At 37.3% G+C, this 23726-nt stretch overlaps 1 protein-coding gene across 1 annotated transcript in view; it reads left to right on the top strand.

Annotated features, from left to right (window-relative positions):
• The window catches only part of PIG-K (Phosphatidylinositol glycan anchor biosynthesis class K), a 478228-nt gene that overhangs the window by 306842 nt on the left and 147660 nt on the right, over positions 1-23726 (top strand). The gene's annotated exons all lie outside the window — the stretch shown is intronic.

Raw genomic sequence — 23726 nt, 5'->3', positions numbered from 1 at the left:
CCTTTGTAAGTCATAGAATTGCGGAAATTTTGCGTTCAACGAATCCTTGTCAATGGAGATATGTACCTTCTCAGCAAAATCCGGCTGATTCCGGAACACGTACTGTTCTTCCTCCGAAGTGTACTAATAATAGCATTTTGATAACGGGTCCAGCATTTCTTAAAGAAGACGAAACTCATTGGCCAGGAAATGAAATTATTTTTAACAAGGGTACACAAGAGGAAGAAATAAGTTATAGCTTGCATGTGTGTACGGTTCAAGATCAGTCGCTTATTAACTACCATAATTTCTCATCATATACAAAGCTAAAAAGAAGCGTAGCTTGGGTATTACGATTTGCTAGGTTGAGTCCCGTTTATTCAGGTGATTTGAATAATATCGAATTAGATCGAGCTGATAAAACAATCTGTAAATTGGTACAAGCTGAATGTTTTAAAAGTGAATTAAGGGCTTTAAAGGAGGGCGTGTCAATATCAAGAAGAAGTCCTCTGCACAGCTTAGTTCCTTATTTGGACGATGATGGTATACTTCGTGTGAAGGGACGTTTGGATGAAGCTTTGTATTTGCCATTTGACGCAAGAAGACCAATAATACTACCCCAAAACCACCGAGTGCCTAAATTAATAATGGAGTATTATCACAAAAAGAATCACCACCAAAACAAAAGTCTCGCTATAAACGATTTGCGGCAAAGATATTGGATTCCTAAAATAAAAACTCTGTATAAAAGGGTGAAGCATGAGTGTCTGACATGCAAAGTTGATTCTGTTAAACCGATAATACCACAAATGGGACAATTGCCACCGGATCGAGTTACGCCATTTGTAAGGCCGTTTACGTATACAGGTGTGGACCTTTGCGGTCCCTTCGACGTGACAATTGGACGTCGTAAAGAGAAGAGATGGGCCGTAGTCTTTACATGTCTAACTGTAAGAGCCGCTCATATTGAACTTGCCCATGATTTGTCTACAGATGCCTTTATCTTATGTCTGAGAAATTTTATAAATCGCCGAGGTACACCCGTACGAATCAGGAGTGATAATGGCACTAATTTTATTGGAGCACAAAAACTTTTAAATAAGGAAGAACAACTTATTAATGAACATGATCTTTTCGAAGAAGCATCTAGCCGAAATATAGAATGGATTTTTAATTGCCCGGATAATCCTAGTTCTGGTGGCGCATGGGAACGATTAATTCAGATAATAAAACGATTGCTTCAGAAAACAGTAAAAGAATCATCTCCACGAGTTGAAACACTGCAGAGTGTGTTAATTGAAGCTGAGAACATCATAAATTCAAGACCACTGACTGAAGTACCTGTCGCAGCAGAAGATGATGAACCTCTTACACCAAATCATTTTTTAATCGGCTGTTTAAATTCTACTCAAACTCCGAACGTAACGGATGAGAAGTTGTGCATTCGTAAACAATGGAAAATTGCACAAAATTTGAAAAACCGTTTATGGAAAAGATGGATCACGGAATATCTTCCACAACTGATTTGTATGACTAAATGGCGAAATAAGTCAGTTCCTGTTGAAGTTGGCGATCTCGTAATAGTTTTGGACAAATCCCTTCCCAGAAGTCAATGTTTGAAAGGCCGGATTATAAACGTTTTTCCTGCCAAGGACGGCCAAATTAGAATTGCGGAAGTTAAAACAATAAGTGGAATCAAACGCAGACCTGTATCGAAATTGGCAGTTTTTGCAAAGAATATTGGTGAATCGGATTGATTCACGGGGAGGAGAATGTTATTGCTTTCTTATATACACCTATTTATAAATACTTTGTCAATTTGTACTTTGGAGTTATACAAAATTTAAACACACATACACAACACATACATTGAACGCAGTAAACTTAGATTTTATGAACCTTTATGTAAATGAAAAAAATATAATTTTCATTCATTCTAAAATAAAGAAACGTTGAGAAAACAACAATTGCCGAACAGGTGTCATAGGGGGTTTTTACACCCTTCGGGCTGTTTTCTCAAGAAGTATGGACTTGCCCCTGAAACAACTTTTACCATCGTAGTTGAGGCAGCGAATGTAAGTTGCTTCAACAGAAATCAAAGTGATTCAATAGCAGATCTTAAAGAGAACTTATCCAAAATTTTGTGTGGGAGGTACGGGAGAGGGAGTGGACAAATATAGTCCATATTCGAACCTGATCTATATCTGGTAGATATTATGAGAATGTGTAAAGTATGGACCAAATCGGTCACTCCCATCAAGAGTTATCATGCCCACAATTTTTCAGAATATTTTTGAACTTTTGTGGCGTAGGTACCTGAAGGAGTGGACCGATAAGGCTTATTTACGAACTTAAACTAAGTTTGGAAACAATATTACAAAGGCCAAATTTTGGCCGAAATCTGCATTTTCGTTCGAGAATTATCTTGCGCTTCCACCCATAAACATAGTGTCATAGGGTTTGTTTTTCAAGTTTCAGGCTATTTTTTCAGGAAGTATGGACTTGCCCCTGAGGAAACTTGTACCTTCGTATAGGGGACAGTGAATACAAAATGGTACAACAAAAACCAAGGCGATTCGAGAGCAGGTCATAATGTGCAAAGTATGGACCAAATCGGTTACTCCCTTCAAGAGTTGTCGTACGCACAAATTTTCCGAACATTTTCGAACTTCTGTGGGGAAGGTACCGGAAGGAGTGGACCGATATAATCCATCTTTGAACTTGAACTAAGTTTGGACAAAATATTACGAAAGCCAAATTTTGGACCGAATCGGCAGATCCGTTCGAGAGTTATCTTGCGCTGCAAGCACTACACACGGTGTCATAGGATTTTTTGTAACTTTCAGGCTATTTTCTCAGGAAGTATGGACTTGCCCCTAATGAAACTTACAGCGTCGTATAGAGGACAGCGAATACAACATGCGTAAACAAAAATCAAAGCGATTCGAGACCAGGTCCTAAACTGAACTTTTCCGAAATTTTGTGTGGGAGGTACCCGAAGGAGTGGACCGATTGAGTCCATATTGGAACCTAATCTAAGTTTGGTAGAAATTACACGATGTGCAAAGTATGGACCAAATCGGTTATTCCCTACAAGAGTTATCGTGCGCACAAGTTTTGCGACAAATTTTGAACATTTGTGGGGGAGGTACCTGAAGGAGTGGACCTATATGACCCATCTTCGAACTTCAATCGAATCTGGACAAAATATTTCGATACCCAAAATTTGAACCGAATCGATTGATCCGTTCGAAAGTTATCGTGCGCACCAGCCAGCCAGACAGACAGACCGACAGGCAGACGGACATTGCTAGATCTACTCAAAATTGTCTGAAACGGATATCGTACAAACATACTTGGGGTCTAAAACCATTATTTCGATGAGGCACATTTTTGGCCGTATCAAAGTATAAATACCCTCTTTAGCCTAAAGGCTGAGGGTATAAAAATGCAGTGTAACAACAGTTGAGGAACTGGAAAGACGAGATTTCCAGTTCTCTGACCTTCAAGTATAGGACTGTATCAAGCCACCACTTAGCTACTAACTGATAATAACTGTAAGCACTGACAGGACAGACCTGTTTGCAAGGTATAGAAGTCAGTATGGCGGGCAAACTCAGGGCGTACATAGAACTGCGTCAATATCCCATATCAGATTTGTTGTGGGATCATTACTGGCTATTGCAGCATTATATATGATAAGTAAGTGAGAGGTAAACAACGTTGAGTACTGCAGGCTATGTGAAGATGTAGAAGAGTCTGAAACGGACACCTTCTCTGCCCGTATTCTGGATTGGTAATCAAAAGGCTGTTTGGTTCTACATTTCTTCCATAGATCCTTTTTTTGTTAATAAAACTTCGAGGATATTTTGATTGCCTAACAGCGTTTAAACAAACCAAAATGTTGCTCAGAGTGACTGCCACAGACACTTTAGCCACAAAAATACACATTTATTGTATCGATATGTAATGTGTGAACTCAACCACCCACACCCAAAAATATTTCATTCTGATCCAATTACCCAATTTGGTAAATACATTCATAAATGTCCTTAGCAAATTTCAATGTTCCGTTTTGTTTTGATTGACATTGAAATATATTATCAACAAACATAATTTTAGCTTTGGAAAATATATGTATACCCGACTATTTATGTGTGATATCCTGTATGCACTTAATCAACACAAGTGCCATATTCTGAAGTACTTTTTGCCTATCCAACAAACTTTACATGTTTTCATATAAATACTTTGCTCTCTGTCGGAGGGAAATGTTTATATAGCTATGGAAGAGGCATCTTTCAATTCAATTTACACTGACAAAAATGTTGTCGGAACGAGACGAAGAATCCCTTTAGGTCAGATTCCAAAAAACACACACTACATTCTTCAATGTAGTTACATGCCAGTTGTATTACCGCAATGTGTGGTATGTGATGGGGCTGGTAAGGAATATCGTCCACTTAGAGTTGTATTTTTTTGTTTCTTGACCCAAGGCAAGAGCCCCCAATCATGCTTGTCTTGTTAACAACTTGTGCATATGTTTCCAAGAACGGTTATCTTTTTTTTTTTGCTTTGCCACATCCATCCAACTATTCGTGCCTCCTTCTTTTCTGGATTGTATACAACCTCCATCACAGCTTCAAGCCCTCTTTGGTTGTGATGATATTTGAGCAGATACTTTATGTTTATTTTGCCTTAACCATTTATCTGTCTATCTGTCTATCTGCCTGCCTCGACTTGTCTACCATTTTATTGTTGAGTTTGTAAATTGTGTTTATTTTGCATTTGTTCCGACATCTTTATGCTGAATCTTATCATTATCCATTGCTCTCGGTAGGTTTGTTTATTTGTCCATAGGTACAATAAGCTGTCAAAATGTGCCCCCGCTGTGTATTTTCCTTCATAGTGGAGAAGGACAAGGTGTAGGATTTCTTTGTATGCATGTGTGATGGTATTTTCCTTTAAGTGGCTTTGTAAAAGTATTGTTATCTTGCTCATGTGTGGGTGTGGATGCGTGTATGCGTATACTCGTATGTTATTACATTTTATATGCTTTCGTCACCATAATGTCCATAATAAATTGAATGTCCATAATAAATTGTTAGGACAGTGGTGTGAAGGACTAGTAAAAAGATAGCTATTTTCGCAAATTATCCTTAGAAGCGCAAATTATTAGGCATTTGTTAGGAGACACCAGAAAGGTTGGATTCCATTATTCCACTGAATGATTACAACGACATCCTTTGAATTTTTTTTTAACTTTCAACCCATTATCCACGGAATTATGGATATTCCCAACTATCCATTATAATAGGAAGCATAAAATCTACATGTAATATAAATAATATATAATATAAAAACTATGTCAAACTTGACCTTAAACTCCACATAACTGCAACTGTTTAAGTGAGGGAGGGGAAATCCATAGGTTTCGTAAACAAAGCAGTATGACAAGTGAACGCAGAGGTTCTAAGTGATCGCAGAGGATCCCATGTCATATACTAATACAATTACAATTTATTCCAGTGAGAACCATAAATTAGGATGTAACAATGTGAGCAAACCAACAACAACAGCTGCCCAGCAGCGATCCTCACATTACTGTCTCCACAGCATCCGTGATTGATTGAGCAGGAGAAGTTGAGGGGCAAAGTATATAACTTATACAGCAACAATTTTGACCTTTAGAACTAATTATGAGAGGACGTGGTCCTAAATATTCGTCTGACACATCAAATGGGTCTACGTCAATAAATTGTTATTAATCTAATTTTCAGAAAAACATATTCAGTGATCAGTTTGTGCTACAGGCTGGAGTCCTTCCCTAAAAATAAAACAACACAGTATCTTGTTGATGTAACAGTATATGCATTTTCCTGGCTCTATCTCCAGGCCTAGGAATGTGAGTGTTTTGATTGTTACACTATAGTAATTAAAACGACTACTCCTATCCGAACTTGGGTGAGCCAAAACTTCTCTGATTTGTCATGGCAGCTGGCGTTCTTTTGCTGCGATAGTTCTTCATTCACCCAGTAGTCCTGTATGACATCTGCGACCGCCTGACGACACGACTGTGTGAATGCTATCCAATCCTGCTTAGTTTGTTGGACCTCTATGCCTGGGTGGGGAGTTCTATCCACAATTCAGTGATTGGAATGACTCTCAAGGTAATACACGAGCAAGTACTGCAACGTACTGTGTTGTAGTACTGGAAAAATCTTCGCTTCATCATGCATTTGGTCCACTGATGACATGAGGGACATCCTGTTGTAGTTATCAGGGCGGTTTGAATAGTGTTCCACCGCGTTGCACTTATGTTTGGAACTACACTGGTGCCACATAGCGTTTCATAAACCCACCTACGCTCTAAAAAGGGTTTCTTGAGGTCAATGTTCCTACATCTGATCTTGTCGCGGATGCATTGACGACTTGAACTTATTGTCGAATGTTATCCCAATAATCTTCAGGTAGAAAATGGTCCGAATTCTCTAGCGTCAATTCCACACCTGACTGCTACCCCCATACATTCCATGCTCGGATCACTAGAGTCAGGCTCGGATCACTAGAGTGTGCATTGAACAGACTGTTGCAAAAGGAAAGCTTGTCTCCCAGCGGGAACAGCAGCATACATCAACATATTCCCTCACATGGACGAGTGCAGAGCAACCATTGAGATGTACCCACTCCCTACATCTATTGCATCTCATCAAAGATTGAGTGTGGTGGATGCGGGTTTGACAAACCGCATTGGTCTTGGGATTCTTCCGCCCCGGCACGAATCACAAGAATCCGGAGTAGGCACTCCAGGGTATGCTAAAACTAAAAACTAAAAACAAATATGTGTACACTGTGGTGGCAGCCGCTATCCGGAACGCTGATTAAGTGTGATTCTGGACCAATCCGGTGCCAAAGAACTCGCCACTGTAGTGCACTGTGGGACGGGGTAGTTGTATTTGGTAGTCCCAGGGTTTTTAGGGCTCTCAGGAATCATTGACTTTCCCACTAAACAACATGATATCAGCGTCAGGACACTAGGAACTACCTTCGCTAAAAAAATTCAAAGTTATCATCGAAATCATTTGGAGAGAGCAACGAACTCCCGAATACTCAACTAAATCTACCAACAAGCTCAAATGCGATGCCACCTTCAGGGAGGAACAAGGGATGACATCCATCCTTGTAATTGTGGTTTACAATCCCTACATAGGCACTACACCAATAGTTTTGAAGACCGTAAGAGGATAATTTTGTTCGTAGCAGACCTCTTTCTGCACAGAGATGATCTTAGCAAGTTCCTATACCAATAGATCTTAAAAAGGTCTACTGCCCCTAAAAGACCTTATGTCTACAGAAGATTTTAGAAAGACCTTCAGTTCATAGAAAACCTTAAAAAGGTCTTATATATATATATATAAGACCTTAAGAAGTGTTTCTATCCAAGGAAGTCCATAAGAAGGTGTTCTGACTTGGAAAACTTTATTATCTCCTATGGAAATTTTCCGAAGGTCTTCTATGGAAAGAAGGAAAATTGTATGTTCACAGAATCCCTTAAAAAGATTTTTTATCCATAAATGACTTTAAGAAGAACTTTCAGGAAGTATTCAGTCCATAGAAGAGACGAAGAAGGCTATTTGTTCTTAGCAGACTTTATGGAGGTCTTCTGTCCCTATAAAATCATCTACCCATGGAAGATCTGAAGAAGGTATTCTGTGTATAGAAGACCTTAATGAGGTTTTCTATCCGTAGAAGATTTTAAGGAGGTATTCTCTCCAAAGAAGACCTTAATGCAGTTTTTTATTCTTAGAGGACTTTATGAAGGTCTTCAATACATAGAAGACCATTAGAAGGTCATTTGTCCTTAGAGGACTTTAAGAAGGTCTTCTGTCCCCAGAAGATCATAACAAGTTCTCTTGTCCATAGAAGATCTTAAGATGATCTTCTGTGCATAAAAGACTTTCAGAAGGTCTTCTGTCCATAGAAGACCTTAAGAATGTCTTCTATCCATAGAAGGCCCTAAGAATGTCTTACGAAATGTCTTCTGTTCATGGAAGATTTTAGAAGGACTTTCAGAAAATCGTCTGTCCATAGAAGACCTTAAGAATGGCTTCTATCCATAGAATGCCCTAAGAATGTCTTACGAAATGTCTTCTGTTCATGGAAGATTTTAGAAGGACTTTCAGAAAATCGTCTGTCCATAGAAGACCTTTAGAAGGTCTTCTGTTCATAGCAGACTTTAAAATGAACTTTCAGAACGTCTTTCTGTTCGTAGGATACATTTAGAAGTTATTTTGTACATAAAATACCTTAAGAAGCACTTTTGTATATAGAGGATTCTGTCCATAAAAGACCTAATGAAGGTCTTCTGTTCCTGGAATATGTTAAGAAGGTCTTTTGTCCCTAGAAGGCCTTAAAAAGGTTTTCTGTTGCCAGAAGACCATAAGATGTTCAGTCAATTGACGACCATAAAGACGATTTTAAAAAGACCTTCCGCCCACAGGGGTTTTTAAGAAGATCTTCTGATCTGAAGAAGTTCTTCTGTTTCTGGAAGTCTTAGATGACCTTAGATGACCTTCATAAGGTCTTCATTTTCTATATAAGGGTCTTCATTTTCTCGAAAACCTTAGGAAATCTTTCGGCCCTATATAAGGGTCACCTTGTTTAATATGTTTGCCCTAAGGAATATCCTTCTCTGGGTTTGAAGTTCAGTGTCGGAATATGTTGGCTTTCAGGTTGATGAATGTTTTTTATATTTTATTTACATATTTATATATTTATTATTTTTTATACCCTACACACTATGTGGCAGGGGTATTAAAGGTTTGTTTTGGGAAAAATTCGTGTAACACCGCGAAATATTCGTCGGAGACCCCCAATGTGGTATACCAATCTTCATATCTCGACGAGATAAAGCGATTTTGAGATGTGTGTCCGTCTGTCCATTATAAATTGTAAACACGCTCCAGGCCGCAATTATGGACCGATCGTCACGAAATTTTGCATGGAAGTCGGGTTCTGACCAGAATAGATCCCTATTCTTATTGGTGATGATCGTGAAATATTTAGCGGGTGAAATGGACCAAAAACATAAAGGTAACAGTATATGACAAAGAAGATACTGGCAATTTGAGATGGTGATCGGGTGATGTTTAGAGGGTCAAATGGACCAAAACTTTTGTGTGAAAATTTTTAATATACCGGTTATATCTTTATTCCTGCAAGACACATTCCGCCTAAGTAAATAATATTTAGAAGACCACTCTTGCCCTTTCCATTGATACCAATTATGTTGATTTACGCGGCCAGATAACAGAGTTACAGCCTAATATATCCAGTTTTTTGCTTGTAGTGTAATCATAAGCACACTAGAGACCGCATATTTTTCGTCCATATTTGAATTCCTCGAGGGCATAAATCGGCAAAGTCGTCTATATATGGAAATATAACTACTAACCTTTCATCTGATGAAAATTGCAATAATATGTGTGTTTGATAACGGGCCTACTGCCTAAAATATGATGAGTTTTGTGAAGAGAACCACCTCTTCAAAATATATTTTTGCAGATTTTCCTACTTTCAAGGTATCTATATCCGGCGTTTTACTGGATGGATTCGAACGCGGAAGGGCTTATTAGATCCGGCACGTAAAAAAACTAAAATCACGCGGGGTTCAGGGGTACCTGTACGACAGTTGTAAATTTTAAAGCCCAAAAATAGGTTTTTTCAGAAAATTTACGCACCAAATTTTCGGCTTTGGACTCCTATTACTAGGAAGCTGTACGGAGCACACTCATGAGATATACATCGAACGACGTGGAATCGCGAGTTCTACAATCCTATATACTAGTTTCGATTATTATCTAGTTGCACCCTCTAATTATAAGAAAAATTCGAAAAACTAGGTCGTCGTAGGTGACCAAATAACGGAGATATCGCAATATTCGATAATACATCCCATTTTTCCATTTTTTTTTTGGAAATCACGCAATGGGCGCAATTTTGATCGGATCGTCACGAAATTTCGAGGGTTAATGAGGGTCTTACAGAGGAAGATGGTCGGATATTATTTAGGGGTCGGAATGAACAAAAACTTTATTTGGAGAAAAAACAACATTTTATTCCAAAGCAAAGCGTCTATAAGGGGTCTACAAAAAGCAAAACCTGGCAATGAAAGTATAAAATATCACTTTTACAACAATGTAACGTAGGTTGTCGTAGGTGGCCTAACAACGAAGATATCGCAATAGTCGCTAATAAAACCCAACTTCTCATTTTTGCGATTTGAATAATAATGACGGATATCGCACCTTTGGTTGGGGACCTTCTAAAAGCAAAGCCTGAAGAATGTACAAAATCCCATCTTTGAAATTATGCAAAGTGGGTTGGCGTAGGTAGTCAAATAATAGAGATATCGCAATAGTCGTTAATGCATCCCTTTTTCCAATTTTTTTGCAATCACACTACAGGTCGGAATTTTGATCGGATTATCACGAAATTTTCTCACAGAGATAGAGATGTTGGTGATGTCGACAGTAGTCAAAAATAAAATTAAATATTAGTTATTTTGTTTCAGTTCGCCTTAAGTCATTTGGTATAAAAGCCAGATAGGTGAAAACTTTCGTATCTCCATAAAAGAAATGTTTTCGAGTGAAAAGATTATTCACAGAGGTAGTGGTGTAGGGTATCACATAGTCGGCCCCGTACCGACTATAGCCTTTTCTCACTTGTTTTATATTACCACCAACGCAGCTTCCACGAAAATTATTTGTTATGGTCCATATTATGAGATCGTGGCTAAAACACTTCAATTAATATAAATATATTCATATTTTATAAAATATATTAAAAGTTCGCGACTTATTAAATGGTGAACCTCAACTTTAACGATTGTAAAACTTTTTTGAACATTACCATATGGAAATATTATTTTTTGCAGACTCCACAAAGTTATTTCTTACAATAAGTTTATTTGTTCCAAAAGGAATTTTGATTTGCTGAAAGCTAATTCGCAGGGTAGTGGTGTAGGGTATCAAATGTCGGCCCTGTCCGACTATAGCCTTTGCTTACTTGTTATTATTTTATCTACTTATTTACTCCCCTAAAAGTGGTGAGACACGCGATTCGGACTTTTTGGGCTAATATGAATTGGGGTGAACCAATTGATATGAGAGGAGTCTCCCTTGTCTCTCCTGGGATGTTTGTGGAACATTTATTATTATTATTATTAACTCTTAACAAGACTGTTTGTGACTTAGATGTGGTAACCAAATTGTAACCACTGTTTGCATATTCCAATTTATATAATTGGCTGTACATCATATATTTTTTTATGAATACCTTAAATAAAAAATTCTCATTCACAAACAGAGATTTTTTCTCCCCAACAACAAAAGCAAGAAAATTGCCAAACAATTTTCTTGATGAGCAGAATCTTAGAGAACGAAAAAACCTGCCAAATAATGTTTTATGTAATTGAAGTCGCAAATAATGACAGGTCTTTGATGTGGATATATGTATATTATTGTTGCTCCCCAACATACGAGTACTAAATAAAAAAATACTGTTGATGATGGTGTCTTTACTTTTTTAAGTACACCCTTAAAATCACATAAAAAAACTTTTTAATGTTTAGATTTAAATCAAATGCGTGGAACTTTAATATTTTGGATATATACTTTGCCGAATGATGGGATTTAATAATTTATATGGATTTGTTAGTGGACAAGAAACAGAAAATATTTCGATATAATATTGTATTCAATGGTTTATAAAAAAAAACAATGTGTATTTGTGTGTTTTGTTCAAGTTTCTGGGAATGTTTATAAATATCCACGTTACTGCGTATTGTAGATGTAATCTAATTGAGGTTTATTAGTTTCATTACAACAGAGGTCATTACCACTATTCATCCGGGTCATGAAACTTAGAAAATACTTTACGTAAATAAAGGTTATTGCAGTATTGGTTTACCAATAATATCAGCCTTAAAATAGAATTTGAATCATGGAACATTTAACAATTAAAAAAGTTTTCCAAGAAACTCGTCCTCCTTGCTTTTTTAAAAGAACCGACGTCAATCTTTCAAGATTTCCTATCAAAGTATTCAGGCGTACCTTTATGTTTAAATTTTAATATTTTAATGACGTTTCTTATTTTAGAGGTATTTAAACTGTATAACCTTCATCCACTTGCAAACAAAAATATGTTAACATAATCATCAAAGTTTTACATGTTTAACTATGTCGTTATTGGAAGTAACTCATATAGGATTCATAACAGTAGACATTTTCCTATAAAATGTTTACAAAACCCAATATTTTATATGGGGCGTATACGTGTTGACATAATGTATTGGTCAATGGGGCCTAAAATCAAATATTCATTTACGAAAACCCTTTAACAATTGGTATACTTACTTCGGTACCTTAAGTTTCAACGAGACTCTTGCCCCCTTGCTTCATAAAAAAAATTGAAAATAACTTTATCTTGTCAGCATAATAATCTTACTTACTTACTTAGTTGGCCCGTTACAGAACATTTGTTCCATAGACCGAACTAAGAAAAGATCTCCATTCCTCTCTGTTTTTCGCTTGACTTTTTGGAATACCGCGCCTTTCAATTTCTTCATCCACTTGTTTGCTCCATCGAAGCTTAGGCCTGCCGATTCTGCGTGCACCGCCATGTGGCATGTATTCACCCGCCTTTTTAGCGGGTTCATCATCGCTCATTCTCATGATATGGCCTAGCCAACGCAATCGCTGCATCTAGATACGTTTAACTATATTAATGTCTTTGTATAGCTGATAGAGCTCGTGGTTCATACGACGTCGATATTCACCGTCAACGCAAATCGGCCCGTAGATCTTTCGAAGAATTTTCTTCTCAAACACACCAAGCACTGCCTTATCGCAAGTACCCAGGCTTCGGAGCCATACATTAGCACGGGTAGTATCAGCGTTTTGTATAGTGTTATTTTTGTTTGACGGGATGTGGCAATAGTAGCATCTGTTGGCCAATACAATTCTTCTTCTTATTTCACAACTGATGTTGTTTGTTTTGTTTTTTTGGCAGTGCCGAGGTAGACGAAGTCTTTAACTACCTCAAAATTGTAGGTACCAACTTCCACAGTTGGTCCGAGCTCTATGGACGCTTTGCGCGTCGACACCATCAATTTGGTCTTTTCGCCATTTACCGCTAGACCCACTTTCTGAAGCAGATTCTGCTTCGACTTTCCTAAAGGTATCAGTTATTCCTTTACTGATCGTCACATGATGTCTATGTCATCAGCCTAGGCAAGTAACATGTGGCTATTGGTGTAAATTGTGCCATTTCTTTTGACATTTGCATCTCGTATTACCTTTCCCTGCAAAATGTTGAATAGGTCACACGAAAGGCTGTCTCCTTTTCTGAAACCTCTTTTGGTACAAAATTCTTCGGAGAGGTTCTTTCCAATTTTAACTGAGGACCTAGTATCAGTTAAAGTCATCTTACAAAGCCGGATGAGCTTTGCGGGGATACCAAATTCAGACATTGCGTGGAATACTTTTGATCGGAGGGGACTGTCGAATGCTGCTTTATAATCGACAAAAAGGTGAAATGTGTCGATCTGCATCTCTTAGGTCTTCTCTAGGATTTGCCGCAGGGCAGGGACGTAGCCAGGATTTCATTTCGGGGGGGGCCCACCTGACCAAAATTTTGAAAATTCATGTTAGCGAAAATGTCTTATTTAGCAAAGATGTAAACCTTATTTTAGACCTATTCTACTGATGAAATAATTTTCATTACTATTTTTTAATTCAAATGGCGTAAGACTTCTTAGCCAATTTTATCTTGTTTTTATAACTTTTTTGACAATATGTCACAGTTAATATATTGTCAAAACAATGAATATGTATATTAATAATCCCATATATTTTTGGGCGTATCATTTATCAAATAATTCGCAAATACAGTTTATGTTATGAAATTCAGTGATATCACTTCGGTAAGACCAAATAAAGCGAATACAACGGAAAACTTTAGAAATATCATAACATTTAATTTTCAAATATCTTAACATTATAATTTTCAAAAATATGCAAAAATCCGATGTCTTCTTATCACAAAGAATTTCTGAAGGCCGAGAACTAATGCTGAGCAATAGTTAGTCTATCCATCAAGAAATTCTAGCAGCTAATCGTGGTTATGTAAATGACAAATTCTGTCGCCAAATCGTGCATCTGTCAATAGACTAATTTTTGCGTACAATCGTCGGACTTCACTTATAGAAATTCTGGATCTTTTCATAAATTTATCAGGAACAAAGGAAACTCTGGAATCCAGTCTTAACTTCTTTTAAAATTAAACTATGTCGCCCAATCCAAGGTCTATACATGTATAGGTACATTCTTTTAGCAAAAATCCATAAACACAATTTTTGCCAATCTAAATTTTTTTATACTCTCAGCCTTTAGCCAGAATGTGCCTCATCGAAATAATGACTTTAGGGCGAAAGTATGTTTGGAAGAAATCTGTTTCAGAAAACTTAGAGTCGACCTATCTATGTCCGTTCGTATGTGTAGATGCCTGTAGAGCACGATAATTCTCAAACAGATCAACCGATTCGGTCCAAAATTTAGCCTTCATTTTGATCAACTTCGATCTACTCATTCGGCAAACTTCCGCAGAGTATTTCAAAAATTTTAAGCGAAGTGCAGTTTAAGACCTCTCTGGATAAGCTGTGTAAGCTTAAGACCTCAATGGTCATGGCTTCACTTCCTTTTTGCTAATAATTTAGTTATAAGTAAAAATATGAAATAAATAAATTAATAAATAAAAAAACTCTCTGGAAACGCTTTGCTTTTTTGCAACAAGTGTTCCCGGGGCTCCTATTACTACCGTACAAGTTTTTCAGAGGCAAGTCTATACTTCCAGAGGAAATGGCCCGAAAGCTGTAAAGAACACCTAAGGAAATCGTGTGTAGTTGCTAATGCGCACGACAACTTTCGAACGGATAATGCGTTGGTCCAAACTTTGTTTATCGCAATATTTCAGCGAGCCTTATACATACAAAATTCGAAGATGGTGCTTTTCGGTCTACTTCTTCCGGTATTTTCAGAATTTTAGCTAAAGTGGTATGCGCGAATTTTCTTGAACGGAGCAACAGATTTGGTTCAAACTTTGGATTTAGTAATATTTTTTTCCACACTTAGTTTTTGCTCGAAAATGGGCCATATTGGGGTACCTCCCTCGCAAACCTTTAAAATAGCTATTTAAGTTCAGTTTGATGTATATTTGAGGATCTTTAGAAATTTTTACTGAAGGTATTCCTTGTGTTTCGTGGGCAAGTACATATTTCCTGACATTAGAGTCAAAAGGTGAAAATTGTACTGTGGCGAACTGAAATGACTGGTGGGCGCTATATCTTTTAAAAGTAATGACTCCCAAAATAAGATCTACTCCCAAAATGAACTATGTCGGTCCGGTCCATTTCTCTATACCTCCTCCGCAACACAATGAGACAAATCCATATTTTGTTTGCAAGTTCATACGTCCGAAAATGGGTAAACATTTCTGAAAATCTCCTAATACATAGTTTTTGGGTTTAAGGATTTTGGCTGTGTAGCCGCTATTCGATCTGTCTATAGATGAAAGTTTCAGTTCGCACAGGCTCAGGGTATATTCCTGTCCGCAAAGTCGTGTAGTACTTGTTGAGATTTTGACGAAGAAGATACTGTTTCCGATTGGAAAAAATATGTAATACAGTGGTGGCCAATACATTTGCAACAGAATTGCACGTTTTAGGAAATTTTATTTAAAATATTTTTTGAAATTAAAATTAAGTATTTATTTGCAATTATTTATAGTTCATTCATTTCGTTTTTCTGGAAGTGTCTACATACTCAATTTTGGTGTTTAGTTATCATTTGATGAGCTTTCTAAAACTTTTTAAGTTTATAGAATCCAAAATTTCCAATGATACCGCCCGTTATAACTTCAATACATCAGTCTTCATCATTCTGATGTGGACCAAATCCCTACGATCATATGTTTTTCAAGACCAGACTTCTGGCTTTTGCAAATAAATGATGCAACTGCACTCTAAGCTTTGAATTTTATTAAATTGACAACTGAAATGTGAAGAAAATTCCATTAGTTTTGAAAATTTTGACCCTTGGTCCCATCCATATCCATACTTCTCCCGTACGACCAGTTTCAAAATTTTATTCACTTTTAATCTTCCCAAAACAAATACAAATTACTTCAATCAAACAAAAAAATTATATTTTACAAAATATTGAAGATTTTTGCATCGGATTTGGTTCAGTTGCATATGTTTTGACCATTAAATTTTTAGGCGTGTTTTGTATTTGCATATTTTTTCAAATTTTTTGTTGTATAACGTGTCAAAAGTTTTTATATTCTTATATTTGAGACAATGAAATATAAATAATTGCAAAAAAATTTTACTTTCAAAAAAATATTTAAAATAAAATTTCTAAAAAGGTGCAATTTTGTTGCAACTGTATTGGCCACCACTGTAAATCAATATATATAAAGTAGAAAAATGTTTGTACGTTTGTTTGTTTGAAGTTTATGGACTCAAAAACCGCTGAACTGATCTTTCTGAAATTTTCAGAGTATATCACTACATGGCCTGAAGGTAACCTAGGCTATAAAAATTTCTGAAATTTGTAATTGTTCTGAAATTTCAAAATAGTTCATTAAAAAACGTGTTAGAGGAAATATACAAACACTTAAAACCACAAAGATTAAGCAACGGTTTTACATTTTATTGTTGAATTGCTCTTATAAAAAATTTCAAAAACAAAATATCGCAAAAATGTTTTTTTTTTTGGATGTTGTAAGCCAAAGTATTGGACTAATATGTTACAAACGTTCAACAGATACAAATAAAAGTATTGTTCTGACCTCAGTAACACTTACAGTCAGCCTAAAATTCCGATTAAACGCTTAAACAACACCTTAAAAGTTAACAAGAACTATGCATAAAATTGCTCAAAAAGCCTAACTTGTTCATTATTTTTATATTTTCAAATATGTTGGACAATAAGTATACCAATGTAGTTAAATAATTCTCTGTAATGCTTCCAATTACTTTACATATTTCTTTAACAATTTAAAACAGTTTAAAATTTTACTCAAAAATTATAAAATGTGTAACATAAGCTAATATCCTATGGGAACTAAAATCATTTCGGGGGGGGCCCGGGCCCCCCGGGCCCCCCCCTGACTACGTCGGTGCCGCAGGGTAAATATCTGGTCAATGGTGGACTTGCCAGGTCTAAAGCCACATTGGTATGGTCCAATTATTTCGTTGACCATTGGCTTTAGTCGTTCGCACAATATCCCTGACACTATCTTGTAGGCAATAGGGAGAAGACTTATGCCCCTATAGTTTGAGCATACTGTCTTATCTCCTTTCTTGTGGACGGGACATAGGATGCTCAGGTTCCAATCGTCGGGTACGCGTACTTCCTGCCAGATGGTGCTAACTAGCTGATGCATACACCTTATCAGCGCGTCGCCTCCGGTTTTAAACACCTCGGCTGGTAAGCCATCGGCTCCTGCTGCTTTATTATTCTTCAGCCGGTTGATTGCTGTTTTTACCTCATCTTGGCCGGGCGGTATACATTCTATACCATCTTCTGGGATTGGATCTGTGGTATCATCGTCTTCGCTACTATTGGATACCAACAGATTGGAGAAATGTTCCTTCCATATCCTGAGCACGCTATCTGTATCTGTTACCAGATTACCTTGCTGGTCTCTACAGGAGGAAGTGCCTGTACCAAAGCCATCTGTTTGATGTTTCACTCTTTGGTAGAATTTTCGGACTTCATTCTGGCTCCTGTACATCTCGATTTTTTCACACTCCCGCTTTTCCATTTCTCTCTTTTTCTTGCGGAAAAGACGTTTCTCTTCTCTCCTTTTCTCCCGATATCTCTCTCGTGCGCTACGTGTTGCTACTGATTGTAAAGTAGCTCTATATGCCGCATTTTCTCTTCGGTAGCAGCACGACAATCCTGGTCATACCATGAATTCCTTTGTGAAGGTCTCTGGAATCCAAGTATGGATTTTGCGGCTGTTTGCATGGAGTGGGCAATATTTTGCCATTGTGATGTTATGTTATCGGGACAAGGAGTGCTCGCGTTAAGCAATTGTGCTAGTTGAGTGGAATATGCTGTGGCTATCTGTTGTGTTTGCAGCCTATCGATGTCCAACTTCCGCGTTGTGTCTGTTCGTGCTTTATTTGCAACGTTTAGACGGGTACGTACCTTTGCTGCAACAAGGTATTGGTCCGAATCAATGTTTGCGCCTCGGAACGATCGTACATCCAACACGCTGGATGAATGTCTTCCATCTATCACAACATGATCAATTTGATTACTTGTTATTTGATCTGGAGACAGCCAGGTGCCCTTATGAATATCGAGATGATTAAATCTGGAACCGCTAACTACCATGTTTTTTGCAGCTGCAAAGTCTATCAGCCTCATACCATTGTCAGATGTTTCACTGTGGAGACTGAATTTCCCGACTGGTGGGCCAAATATATTCTTCTTTCCAATTTTGGCATTAAAATCGCCTAGAATGATTTTAATGTCATGGGCAGGGCAACGGTCATATGTTTCTTCTTCGCAAAATATATCTTTGGTCTGTTCGTCCTTTTCTTCAGTTTGAGCATGAGCGCAAATAAAGCTGATGTTGAAGAATTTAGCTTTTATTCGAATTGCAGCAAGTCTTTCATTCACTGGGGTGAAGCAGATGTTTTAGTCTCCGACTAACTACGAATCCGCAACCAAACTCATGCTTTACGTCATGGCAGCTATAATACAGTGCGTCACCTTTAGGTGTTGTTGTGACGCCTTTCCCAATCCATCGTATTTCCTGTATGGCAGTAATATCGGCCTTGTATTTTTCAAGTACGTCTGCCAATGCGAAGACTGCACCTTCTCTATAAAGAGTGCGAACATTCCAGGTGCAGATTCGCAGATCATGGTCCGGGTGTTAAAGGCAGTTCCCCAGGTGACACCACGAGGAGGTCAGTGTCCACTTGAGATGAAAGAGGGACCAAGATAAATCCTGGGCTTTGCCATGTTTAAGCCGGTCAAGACCGTTGCTTGGTATCATTCATCCCCTACGTCAGTATTTTATATTTTTGACTCTGCCAATATTGGGATATATCAGAAAGAGTATTCATACGAGTAATAGTAGATATTTCTTAAGGTAATGTTAGCAATACCCAACATTTTCGAAATTTATCCATTCCGAGTCTTCGGTAGTTATCAAGAGCCTTGTTCTGTTTGCTTCAAAAGTTTCAGAATAAAGCTTTTCCAAAACTGCTGGACTCTCACAGAAGTGGTTGCCATTTTCCTTTTTATTTTTTATCGGAAACAAAGCGGACAAGAATGCCAGCCGGCAAGGCTTCTTATGTACCGAAGCCTTAAAGTCCTAGATACATAAACGGCAGGCTTTCTTGCTCCGCTTCATATCTGATAAAATAATAAAGAAGGCCGGGACTATTTCGACTATGATGCCCCTTTCTTTTTTATTCTTTTATTAGAAATGAAATGGAGCAAGAAAATTAACCACGTATGTGACTTTAGTGCCCAAAGTCTGGAAAAATGGTAGTTCCCCTACTGAAGCCAAGCAAGGATGCCAGCAAAGGTGAATCGCACAAACGGATTTCGCTTTTGTCGTCCGTAGCAAAGACTCCTCCCAGGGTAAGAAATTGCTATTCAATTGCCGTTCATCAGCATGTGTCCCGTAAACAGTATAACGGTACAACATCGCTGCACACTATCTCTACACTTAGTAGTCGAGGACTCAAGCAGAGTCTTTCAAGTTTAATGGGTATGGAGATGGTGTGCAGTTATGCTAGCGGAATCCATGCTGATTATAGCAATTATAGTTTAGTGACGGTAATCACACGAGTGATTATATGTATGTATGTCCACCCCATTAAGGGTTGTCTCTCCTTTCGTAACTTTTACAACCTGAAACTTTGGGGCTGAAAGTACGAGGGGAACTAAAAAAGTTTCTGGCCTAGGCAATACAGACGTCATTTGATTTTTTTTTTTGCGAAGTGATTTTTCAAAGTCGCTGTAAACAACTCAACATGTGGTCGTGCGTCAAGCAGTACTGAGAACTATTATGCTAAAAATTGTCAAACTTTTCAATGGAAATATAAAATAACGTCTGTTTGATCTGCGTGTTGCCTAGGCCAGAAACTTTTTAGTTTCGATAGTAATTCTCCTCAGGATGGTCTGGATATACATAGATTTCGACGGATGCAAGATAGAGGAAACACTGGTGTTGATGTCTACTGCAAAAAAACACTCAGCAAGTACTCATACAAGTTAATCGATAACTGTGACGTTTTTCAAGCAGGAATTCTAGCTATCAGAAAAGCAGTAGAGTTGGTTAAAGGATTTTAACCCAGTCTTACTGGACCGGGCCCTAAAGGGCCTCAAGTCAACTGGTTAAACTTTGTGGGTTCAAAACATAGTAACGTAATGGGAATTGTATTGATCGATGAACAAGATAGGGAACCATCCCCATGAATTCACCAATTGAAAATTATTAGGCCATGGATGTGCTACTACATCGCAAACTTCGTAAGATTTTCCTTGAGGAGACGCAACGAAGATGGCTTATGGAACCTGGAAACTAGAATGGTGACCATTAAGGTCTCGGTACATAAGCGAATGGCTTTCTTTCTTAAGTTATTTCTAGTAAAAGACCAAAGGTTCGAACTTGGCTCTTCTTTATTATTATGTTAAATGACGCAAAACTTTACTTAAACGTTGATTTTGTTTTCGGCTTTCTTCATTTGCGATTTTATTCTAAACAAATTAAATAAAAACAAACTTTGTCATCAACACCGTACCTTCAAATATTTTGACCTCTTTTGGCTACCTTAGATTTTGTGTCGAATTATACTTTCTGTTTTGTTCTATGGAACCAGGTGTTGAGAGAACCGTGTATCCTAATCTCTAGTTGATGGAAAAGCTAACTGATGCAACATGGTTACCGTGCTGAATAGTCCTTCAAATTAATTATTAATTAAATGCTTCCGGATTAGTTTTCTTTAAAATCTCCTTCCTCCACTTTTTTTCAGTATATATCTTCAAAGCACTCTCTCAATTTCCTACAAAGAAAGCAAACATGAGCGACGTATTTCAATGCTATTTCATTATGTTGTTGGGGAAATTACAACAAAAATAATTTTGATACAAAGGGATTTGACTTGACCTGTTAAATTTCCCCTGTTACCATAGCTTTCTAAGCTTTCAATTTTCCAAAATTGTATTTTAAAATGAACAGAAAACTTAGGCAAGAAAGTTTCTAATTGTTCAAATTTTCAATAGTGACAACAAGCAACCAATCTGTCAGTCAACCAGTCATGCAAAGCTAATCGTAAATTCATCAATCATTTACACACTGAGAATAGAAAACCGATTGCAAGCACTTTGTAACTGCTGCAAACATATCTACCATTGGTCGTTGCACGTTGAGATCATAAATGAAAAACCGCAAGTTCGATTTTTTTGATTGGCTAGCCTTGGCTCAGGCTCATAAGTGTTGAAAACCCTTTGAAAGACACATAAACTAATATATCACAAGTAATGTCAACAAACATAATTCAGCATTATCAGTAGTTACCAAATAATGTATTATGGGATTAGTTCTGCAAAGATTTTAGAGACAAAATATGATTGATCCAACAATATTCGAAGAGCAAAATATGTATTGGAAATATAGTTAGATTCCGTATGTAGTATTTTGAGTCCAACAATCGTTTTTGTCAATTAAAACAATCGTTTTTGTCATCTCCAACAATAGTTTTTGTCAACTGGACAATATTATTTTCATTTCTTCGACAATTTTATTCTCTTCTCACGGTATTCGATGTTTTTATACCCTCCACCATAATATGGAGGGTACAATTAAATTTGTCATTCCGTTTGTAACACATCAAAATATTCATCGGGGACCCTATAAAGTATGTATATTTAGAGATGGTTTTTACCGGGTATTTACCCGGTAAATACCCACAAGGTGGGTAAATACCCATTTGTGGGTATTTATTTGGGTATTTACTATATTGAATGGCAAATACAACATTTTACACCCTATTCCTGGGTTTAGGTTGTAAATTCGTTTCAAATGGATAGTTTTACAATACTTTAGACTAGTGGGTAATTACTTGGGTAAATACCCGAGTATTTACCCAAGTGTTGGGTAAAAACTCATTAACTGCCGAACCACTTGACGTAGGCTGACAAATTTTGGCTTACGTCTTTCTTATGTCAACAGAACTTCTGGTACTGAACATGGGGTCTCTGGGTCCATGTTTTGATATAGCCCCCATATAGCCGTACCTCCCGATTTAAGGTATTTTTCATCTATTAGCCAAATTTTACAACCAAATTGGCTGTAATTTGGCACAGTGAGTCCTCAAGGAGCAGAAAATATCCTTGCGAAAATTTGTCAATATAGGTCCACGTTTTCTAATAGCCCCCATATAAGGGTACCCCGATTTTGAGTATTTACCCAAATTTTGGGTAAAAACTCTTTAACTGCCGAGCCATTTGACGTACGCTGACGAAATTTGGTTCAAATCTTACTTATATCAAGAGAATATTTAGTATTGAAAATGGAGTCCCTGGGTCCATGTTTTGATATAGGCCCCATATAGCCGTACCTCCCGATTTAAGGTATTTTTAACTATTAGCCACATATTAGAATCATACTGACTGTAATTTGGTACAGTGGGTTCTCAATATGTATAAAATATCCTTGCAAAAAATTGTCGACGTAGGTCCACGTTTTCTTGTGGGCCCAATATGGGTTTCTGAAATCGGGAGGTACGGCTATATCAAAAAGTGGACCCAGGGACTCCATTTTCAATACTTTTAATACTATTGATATAAGAAAGTTTCTAGCCAAATTTTATGAGCCAATGGTTCGGCAGATAAAGAGTTTTTACCCAATATTTGGGTAAATACTTGAAATCGGGGTACCCTTATATGGGGGCTATTAGAAAACGTGGACCTATATTGACAAATTTTTGCAAGGATATTTTGTACTCCTTGAGGACTCACTGTGCCAAATTACAGCCAATTTGGTTGTAAAATGTGGCTAATAGATGAAAAATACCTTAAATCGGGAGGTACAGCTATATGGGGGCTATATCAAAACATGGACCTAGAGACCCCATTTTCAATACTAAATATTCTCTTGATATAAGTAAGATTTGAGCCAAATTTCGTCAGCGTACGTCAAGTGGTTCGGCAGTTAAAGAGTTTTTACCCATAATTTGGGTAAATACTCGAAATCTGGGTACACTTATATGGGGGCTATTAGAAAACGTGGACCTATATTGACAAATTTTTGCAAGGATATTTTCTACTCCTTGAGGACTCACTGTGCTAATTTACAGCCAATTTGGTTGTAAAATGTGGCTAATAGATGAAAAATACCTTAAATCGGGAGGTACGGCTATATGGGGGCTATATTAAAACATGGACCATGTTCAGTACCAGAAGTTCTTTTGACATAAGCAAGATTTATGCCAAGTTTTGTCAGCCTACGTCAAGTGGTTCGGCAGTTAAAGAGTTTTTACCCAAAATTTGGGTAAATACTCGAAATCGGGGTACCCTTATATGGGGGCTATTAGAAAACGTGGACCTGTGTTGACAAGTTTTTGCAAGGATATTTGCTACATATTGAGAACTCAC

This window comes from Musca autumnalis, unplaced genomic scaffold (genome assembly GCF_047663935.1).
Source record: "Musca autumnalis isolate F117 unplaced genomic scaffold, ASM4766393v1 scaffold_3, whole genome shotgun sequence".
In the NCBI taxonomy this organism is placed as follows: domain Eukaryota; kingdom Metazoa; phylum Arthropoda; class Insecta; order Diptera; family Muscidae; genus Musca; species Musca autumnalis.
The sequence above is the reverse complement of the archived record's forward strand: the minus strand, read 5'-3'. Positions and strand labels throughout refer to the sequence as shown.